The following is an 8,974-nucleotide window of genomic DNA, read 5'->3' as shown; positions in this document are numbered from 1 at the left end:
AAAGTGCTTGCTGAGTACACGGGAGGATCTGAGTTAACATCCCCAGTGCCTATGTGAAAATTCAGGCATATACCTGGAATCTCACAACTGGGGAGCTGGAGACAGGAGAGTCCTGAGGCTTGGCTGGCCAGCTGATAGAGCGAAATCTGTAAGCTCCAGGTTCAGGGAGAAACTTTGTTTCGTAAAAACTAAGTTAGAGAATAATAAATGAATACATCTGACATTTAGCTCTGGCTTGGGTGTGCAAACACACACACACACAATTCCACTCAGTGAAATTTTCTACACCTTCCCACACCAATATTTCATTTCCTCTTTTAGTAGTTTCTTCACATGCTGCTGTTGTTTTCCAATGTACTTAATAGCACTTATCCAATACTTAGCCTGCTATGTCGCCTAACAGATATTGGTGGGATAGACAAAGTGGACAGAAATCTCTATCGCTGTATCTTCCAATGAAGCACACCCCATAGATTTGGGACTGGTGAGGTTTGTTCGGTTACTTGGTTGATTTTTGTTTGTTTGCTGGTCTGGCTTCGCATTGCGCCCACAGGCAAACTGGGAGCTCGACGGAACACCCAAATTTAAATGTCAATGGATCCTTGCTGAGACAATAACAAAAGGCACGTTTTCGATGGACAGTAGACAGCTTGCTGAGTGTCTGAGCAGTATTCTCAGAAAAGTATGGGAGTTCCACAGACGATGAAAACTTCCCTGGGAGGAGGAGCAGTCTCTCCATGGTTTCTCAGCCCCTGGGACACACTGCTCCTGGGACCACTCCAGAAGAGGAACTTTCTCTCAGAACGGTCTCATCACCATGACAAGCAAATGGATGAATGGCTTTAGTCAGTGTTTCCCACCAGTCTAGGGCATCTGGTTACAGGGTAGCACAAAACTGCTTTGGATTGCTTCCACATAATGGACTTCCACCATCTCTTTCTGTTGTAGAGTCAGAGATGGAGGGAAAAACAGGAAACAGTGACATGGGGTTCTAGAAAGGTTCCTGGCAATACCTACCAGGTCTCTGGCGTCTAGCCTGATCTATCTGTAACACCAATCACTAGAATCTAGTTTGTTAGTCAAGTATGTCTATAAAAAAAATAAAATCAATACAAAGACTTTTAGGAGGCCATCCCTAATTGCTAGGTTAGATAGAATATGAGTTGTGTTGAGGGTTAAGACTGAAGCAAATATGTCCTTGCATTCTCCAGAACATTCTTGTAAACAACCTATCTTGTGTTAGGGAACATAGCTAACTTTCAGTGACTTAACAAGCCAGGCTTGGAGTATTTCTTCCAGGCTGACTTCCTCTTGCTAACTGTACAGAAATGATGCTTCTTACTGTTCTTCGGAACAGACAGAGAGTGTCTGTACTTTTGTCCTAACATCCTGATACCTAGTAACATTTATTTCCTGTGGGAAGTTTTTAATATTTTCTTCTAGGTCCCAGTAGCTATAATATAGCTGCCATATTGTCAATCCATTCCTGTTCCTTTTTTTTTTTTTTTTTTTTTTTTTGGAAGCCACTTAAAAGAGAAATAGTTGAAATTCCATCAGAAAAGTCCTAATGAGATGCTTGGTTTCTGAAACAAAGACTTAATGAGTAAGCTTTTGCTCCAGCTCCCTCAGGATGTTGACAAGGTCCCAGCAGTGAGTCTCCCGCCTTGAGCTGGCAGGGCTCCCACCACCCAGAAAGTGATAGACAAACTCACTTGAGATGTCTTGCCCCCAGGGGGAATACAGACAGAAAAGGCAGAAGTTAGAGCCACCTCCAGAGTGCTGATGTGATGAGGTTACCTTCTAGCTTGTCGGGGAGGGCTCCCACTCCCTGTTTGTCCTCGCTCTGTCCTTGGTGGGCAAACAAAAGAGAGAGATGGAGTCCCAACTCATTATCCAAAGCTCTCAGCTCATAGCTCTGAACATTATGCTCATGGTATTTGCATAGGAATAGCTCAAAAGAGAAACACCCATAGTTTGTTTAGCCAAAGAGCAAAGAATATCACTTTGAGGAAAAGTGAATTTTTAGTAGAAGACAAACCAGTTTGTGTTTGTGTTCTGTTAGAGTGGTCAACATTCCTAAATCTAGATGTTACAAATAAAGGAAAAAAAAAAAGTTAGTCACCCATGGTCCATGACAGTAGGCAGGCCATGATGTGTGAAGATCTGGCCTTTTGACACAGAGATTGCACTTTCCATATTTAGAATCATGCCCAAACCCAGCCTGGAGGAAGGGGCTTTCTTGTGAATAAAGGTCCTGTAGCATGGAGATACAGCCTGACGCCTCCTTACTTAGTTTGAGCAATGCCATCCTGTGAGTCATAGCTGGGCCATACTTTGTCCTTGAGTTCCACCGAGCAGAGTCACTCTGGACTGTAGCCCTTCCTTCTAATACAGTCTGACTTCCCTAGAGATGGAGTTTCCTTTTCTGACCCAAATGGTCATACCTCACTCACAGCAGATGGAGCTGGGTCCGGTCTAAGTCCAGCATGTATTGAACGGAAACAACCTTCCCTGTGCTTAGCTGTCCTCCAAAACTTTTAAAACTATGGTGGTGTGGAAGAATGATACTAAATGTCCCTAGACTGGGGGTGGGCTGGCAACGAGTGAAGAAAGGAAGAGGAGAGTAAGCTGGAAGAGCACAGACAGTAAGTGTGAAGGACTCAGCCACGAGTGAGGCATCTGTGTCATACTGCGCCTTCCAGCTGAGGAGCTATTAACAGCTGAGTGACTTCTAGGGGAGAGATACTCAGTTTCTTTTAAGGGTGTTACCCCTGGAATATCAGCAATGCTGGAGTAGATGCCTCATGAGTATTTGGCAGTTTATACTCATGAGTATTTGGGCAGTATAAATGGGAATCAATGCGTAGTTATAAAACAAAGAGAAGACACAAAATTGGAGGTGGTTGTAGGGTTGGGGAGGGGCCTGGAAGAGCTAGAGGTAATATTAAAAGATGAATTTCATCAAATTTGTTCATATGAACAACTGAAATATGTTCATATTTGAACATATTGAACATATGAAATTTGTCATAGAATTAATAAAAATATAATACTTCTATTAATTAAAATAACCTAGAAAGATTTTTAACTATTGAAAAATAATATAGTAAGAGGGTTTTTTTTAAGTTGAAGAATACATTTTTGATCCATTTGTACAGCTTTTCTTATTGGCTAGCTTGAAAGCTTTGTGAGAAAATAAATGAAAATTGCTGGAGCTACATTTGTCTGTATATCCACATACAGGCACAGAAGTTATTTATTTAAATTGTTTAATTTGAATATAAGGAATGGAGGAGGGATCTTTTCACTGAAGGTTCGGTGAAAAAGTCCTCAGAACTCAAGCCCATCAGTAAACTGTTAACTTGCACACTTGTGTCAGATAAACTGGAAAGAAAATGAAAGCCAGCAGTTCATATCAACCTGACAATTCCAGCTTCTTCTGCATGAGGTGGCTATAGGCTGGCATCTTATACCAGAACTGATTCTGAAAACTGCCCACATCTGTTGGTTGTTAAAGTGAAAATTCTGAATCTCAGTGAATTAATGAAATTTCTTGAATCAAGCATAGGGAAGACTTGTCTCTCTTTTTTCTTTTCGACTTTAAAACAGTATTTGTATTTGTAGCTATGCTTTCAGAAGATCCATGATAATAAATGTCCATCTACATCAGTGATCAGGAGATACACAAATTTCTGCTAGCCATGACCTGAGAAAGTTTCTTCAAAGACAGAGTTTTTGAGCAAAACACAGTATATTTCTTAGGTCCCAAATGGTGCCTTCTAATAAGGTCTTTTGCAACTACTGCAGAAATGAATGGATGATTTTGAAAGGTCACTCACCAGAAGTGAAGAGATACTTAAAAACTTCAGAAAAGAGAAGATAAACGTATTTAATACCTGGGATACAATTTTCCAATGTGCCTTTTATAAGTCTGAGAATACTCAGGGAAAGGCTTTGAAGAGATCTGTCAGATAACAGGTGGCAATGTGGACTCCTCCGGTACACAGTAAAGGAAATCTGAACAAAGTTGTCTTGATTGGAGGAACTTCAGGTGGAGGAAAAGGGCGTTGCTAAGTCTAGTCTCACACGCATGCCCACCTCAACTTCTAAACTGAGCTTCAGAACAGCTAAGTGCAAGCACTCCCTGGACTGACCAAAAGATATTTCCTTGAAACTTTGTGTGGTGATCTTTGTATGGCATCACTTTCCCAAAATTAGAAACTAGAACCGCATATAGTTTCATCACACAAAACAGCATAAAGTTCTAATATTCATCAGTACCAACTGTGATTTTAAATTAACTATTTTATTTTTATTTATTTATTTATTTTATGTGAAATATATATATATATATATATATATATATACACATCATGTGTATGCAGGTGTCCAGAGTAGCCATAAAAAAAGCATCAGATCTCCTGGAACTGGATTTAGGAGGTTGTGTGAGCCACCCAAAATGGATGCTGGGAGCTGAAACTGGTTCTTTGGAAGAGCAGCAAGCTCTCTTCACCACTGAGCCACCTCTCCAGCTCCCTAAACATGATGTTTGATTAATAAATAAGTGGTACTATTGCCAACCCTTCTTGTGATATAAAGCCATCAATAAAGTTGCCATTTGTAAAACATCAGAGTACATTTTCAAGATGGAGTCTATGTTTTTCCAGATTGCAATCCTATTAGCTCAAAAAATAAGTGCAGTTTTCTTTGTTCTCGACTAGGTTTTATTCACAGCACTTATTCATTCATGCTCTATTTCAGTAAATATTTATTAGTGACCTTACTGTGACAAATTATTGACAGTGATATAGCAATGCATGAGATCAATTCACTGTCTTCCTGGGACCAAGAAAAGAAGATCTTGTTTTTCTTTTTATATTTGTTTAGTGGTATCAGAATTTTGAGATAGAAAAACAATAACTAAGTCTTCAATGTAGACGTCTGTTCCTTTTCCTTTAGAACACAGTCATAGACCCTCCACATTTTCCCACCAGACCATTCCTTGCAGTAGGGTCTTTAATCATCTCTAATCTCTTTGCTATTGATGTCAATCACATGTGTCTCTGAAGATCAAAAGTGACCAGATGTCATTAACTGTCCCCTAGGAAGAAAATAGTCATCCTCAAGAAGGAAATGCTGTCTTCCAGCCTTCACAGCAAGCAAGGTAAAGGAATAGCCCGCATGCTACACACCATGGCTAAGCAGAGGGACCTGGTGAGTCTGGATCCAGATGCACGGGGCTTTCACCATCAGCCAGCTGAAACTACTCATCGATATGCCCAGGGAAGGAGAAAGACCTCACATGGTGAGAAGGCTGAAGCAGCAGGTAGAGGAAGCTGTCTAGTATAAAGAGGTAGCTACAAGTGGTAAGGCTCTGAAGTATAGAGAGGCAATCTTGGAAGCAATCGCAAGTTATCTGGAGTCTGGCTGATGGTCCTGTCGAAAGCCATGCTTGAAGACGGAAAAGCGATGGTCAAGGTGAGCAAAGGATGCCCAAGCAGATGGAGAGCAGAGGGACTGAGAAGATTCTCCCACCAGGCCTTATACCAAATATTAGGAAAAACCTCCACATGGAAAAAGTAACACACAGTGACCTGTCATGAGAAGGCTAAAAAGAAACTCATCCCTACAGAGGATCGTCCACCAAGGATTAGGCACAGCTCAGGCAAGCTCTCTCTAAATGGTCAGAGCTCAGAGAGCTATCAGGCATAAGACCTCCCCAGGAGTGGTTAGGAAAAAAGAAAGCAAGAGAAATTGTCGTACACTGGGAACTATATGTGAGCTATGAGGCACCGCTGCCTCTGAGGGATCCTCGAGTTTACATGGCCCTGACAAACAACTTGAATCCTTCTGTGGGCCTAGTTTTACGGTAAACACCAGGAAGCAGGCGTGGGCCCTAGAGGAGGGGTTAGAATCCAGAGAGTAACCTCTCTTCAAGCATTGAGACACCAGACCTCCTGAGTCTCTAAACATAGCAGGGGAGCTGAAATATGAAAAATACCTCAACTGCCAGCCTTGCTGGCCAAGTCCCTCTAAGATAGTTTGATAGAGAATGAGAAATACCCTTTTCTGTGTGTATACAAATAATACTTGTCTCAACCTCTCTCCATCTTATCCTTTTTTATATGCACAATGCCTGACATTTAATGTGAGATTAAGCAACACATGGAAAATAATGAACAATTAAATCAGCATAGCTAGACTCCAAAATGGTCCAAATGTTGAAATCTTCCAAAAGAGCCTTTAACCCTCCTCCCCTTTCTCATCAGTGAAATGTTAATAAATCACATCAGAAATACATCAAGTCCGAATTGAAGATTTAGATATGTCAGATTGATGTAACATATGAAAACAGGTCAAACTAATTTACATATTAAGGAAACAGGGAGTCATGACAACAGATACAGAAAGTCCTTGATGAAATTCAACTATCAAAAAAAAAAAATTAGAAACAGGAGAAAAAACTTTCTCAAAGTATAGGTCATCTCTCAGAGTAATAACATTGAATCCTTTTCCTCCATCACCAGGGGGCAAAAAATAAAAAAAAAATCATCCACTTTTTACCATTTTTTTATTTTTAATTTTTATTTTTTTAGATTTGTTTCCTTTTTTAATAATTTTTTTTTATCAATTACACTTTATTCACTTTGTATCGCCCCGTGAACACCACCCTCCTCCCCTCCCAGTCCCACCTTCCTTCCCCCTTCTCTACACATGCCCCTCCCCAAGTCCACTGATAGGGTAGGTCTTCCTCTGCTTCCTTCTGATCATAGTCTATCAGGTCTCATCAGGACTGGCTGCATTGTCTTCCTCTGTGGCCTGGTAAGCCCCCCCACCACGAGGGGAAGGTGATCAAAGAGCAGGCCAATCAGTTCATGTCAGAGACAGTCCCTGTTCCCATTGCTATGGAACCCACTTGGACACTGAACTGTCATGGGCTATGTCTGTGCAGAGGTTATCTCCATCAGTGGTCCTTGGTTGCAGTATCAGTCTCAGAAAAGACCCCTGTGCCCAGACTTTTTTTGGTTCTGTTGCTCTCCTTGTGAAGTTCCTGTCCTATCTAAGTCTTACTATTTCTCACTTCTTTCATAAGATTCTCTGTATTCTGCCCAAAGTTTGGCCATAAGTCTCAGCATCTGCTTTGATATACTGCAGGGTAGAGCCTTTCAGAGGCCCTTTGTGGCAAGCTCCTGTCCTGTTCCCTTTTCCCCCTTTTTCTGATGTCCATCCTCTTAGCTTTTCTAAATGGGAATTGAGCATTTTAGCCAGAGTCCTCCTTCTTGATTAGTTTCTTTAGGTGTACAGATTTTAGTAGGTTTAATCCTATATTATATGTCTAATATCCACTTATGAGTGAGTATATACCCTGTGTGTCTTTCTACTTCTGGAATACCTCACTTAAGATGATCTTTTCCAGTTCCCACCATTTACCTGCAAATTTTATGATTTCTTTGTTTTTTATTGCTGAGTAATATTCCATTGTGTAGATGTACCATAATTTCTGTATCCATTCCTCAGTTGAGGGGCATCTGGGTTGTTTCCAGGTTCTGGCTATTACAAATAAAGCTGCTACAAACATGGTTGAGCAAATGTCAAAAGCACTTAAAGAAATGCTCAATGTCCTTAGTCATCAAGGAAATGTAAATCAAAATGACCCTGAGATTTCACCTTACACCCATCAGAATGGCTAAGATCAAAAGCCCAATTGACAACACATGCTGGAGAGGTTGTGGAGAAAGGGGAACCCTCCTCCACTGCAGGTGGGAATGTAAACTTGTACAACCACTCTGGAAATCAACCTGGCACTTTCTCAGACAATTAGGAATAGTGCTTCCTCAAGATCAAGCTATACCACTCCTAGGCATATATCCAAAAAATGCTCAAGTACACAATAAGGACATTTGCTTGTCCATGTTTTATTTTTAATTTGGCAGTATTGTAGAGGATCTACCAATTTTTTTAAAATAGGAGATTCAGTTAAAAACATAAAAATTCTCAATATAGAAATCAAGCTTAATTTTAAAGAATACGTCTTATAGAAAACCCCACGGAAGCCCTGGAGAGATAAGACAGCAGTCAAGAACACTCATTCCTCTCACAGGGGGCCGGAATTCAATCCCCAAAACCCACACAGTGGCTGACAACCAATTTGAGCCTCCAGAGCCAGGGGATCTAATGCCTTTTTCTGACCTCTGTGGGTACCAGGCTTACACATGGTACACATACATACATGCAGAAAAAGCAAAACTCATTTGTATAAGATAAAAGAAATAAGTCTAATTTTTTTTTTAAAGAAAAAGGAGACTCTACAGAATATTCCCAGTAGGTGCATACCTCTAATTCCAGGATTTGGCAGTTAGAGGCCAGAGGATCATAACTTCAAGACCATCCTGGTAATACAGCAAGCACCATGCCAGCCTGGGAAAGCAAGGCAGCAGGATCCCAAGTTCAAGGTAAGCCCAGCCCTACATTTTTCTGTTTTGTTTTTGTCTTTGCTTTTGTTTTTGTTTTTGAGACAGGGTTTGTCTCAAAACCTGTAACCTTGGCTGTCCTGGACTCAGTCTGTTGACCGGGATGGCCTCAGACTCTGAGATCTGCCTGCCTCTGCCTCCAGAGTGCTGGGATTAAAGGCATGTGTCACCACTGCCCCGCTCAGTCCTTACAATGTCCTGAAAAAAACAAAACAGAATTGAGCTCAGTAAGATCCACACAAATATTAGTAAGAAATCACTTAGGCACAGCTTTAAAATACAGTCAGTATAAACCTTAGTAAGGAGTGAAAAATAAAATATTTTAAATGCTACTAAAACCATACTTTTAGGAATAAATGAATAAAGGATGCTCAAAACCTCCACACTGAAAATGTACAGCACCACTCAGAGAACCGAAGATAAAAACAAACAACAACAACATGCACAGACACCGTTTTCACAGGTTAGAAAACAAACACGACTAATACTTTCCACATCAACAA

This window comes from Psammomys obesus, unplaced genomic scaffold (assembly GCF_907164565.1).
Source record: "Psammomys obesus unplaced genomic scaffold, mPsaObe1.curated_primary_1811, whole genome shotgun sequence".
Classification (NCBI taxonomy): domain Eukaryota; kingdom Metazoa; phylum Chordata; class Mammalia; order Rodentia; family Muridae; genus Psammomys; species Psammomys obesus.
Note: the sequence above shows the minus strand (reverse complement) of the source record.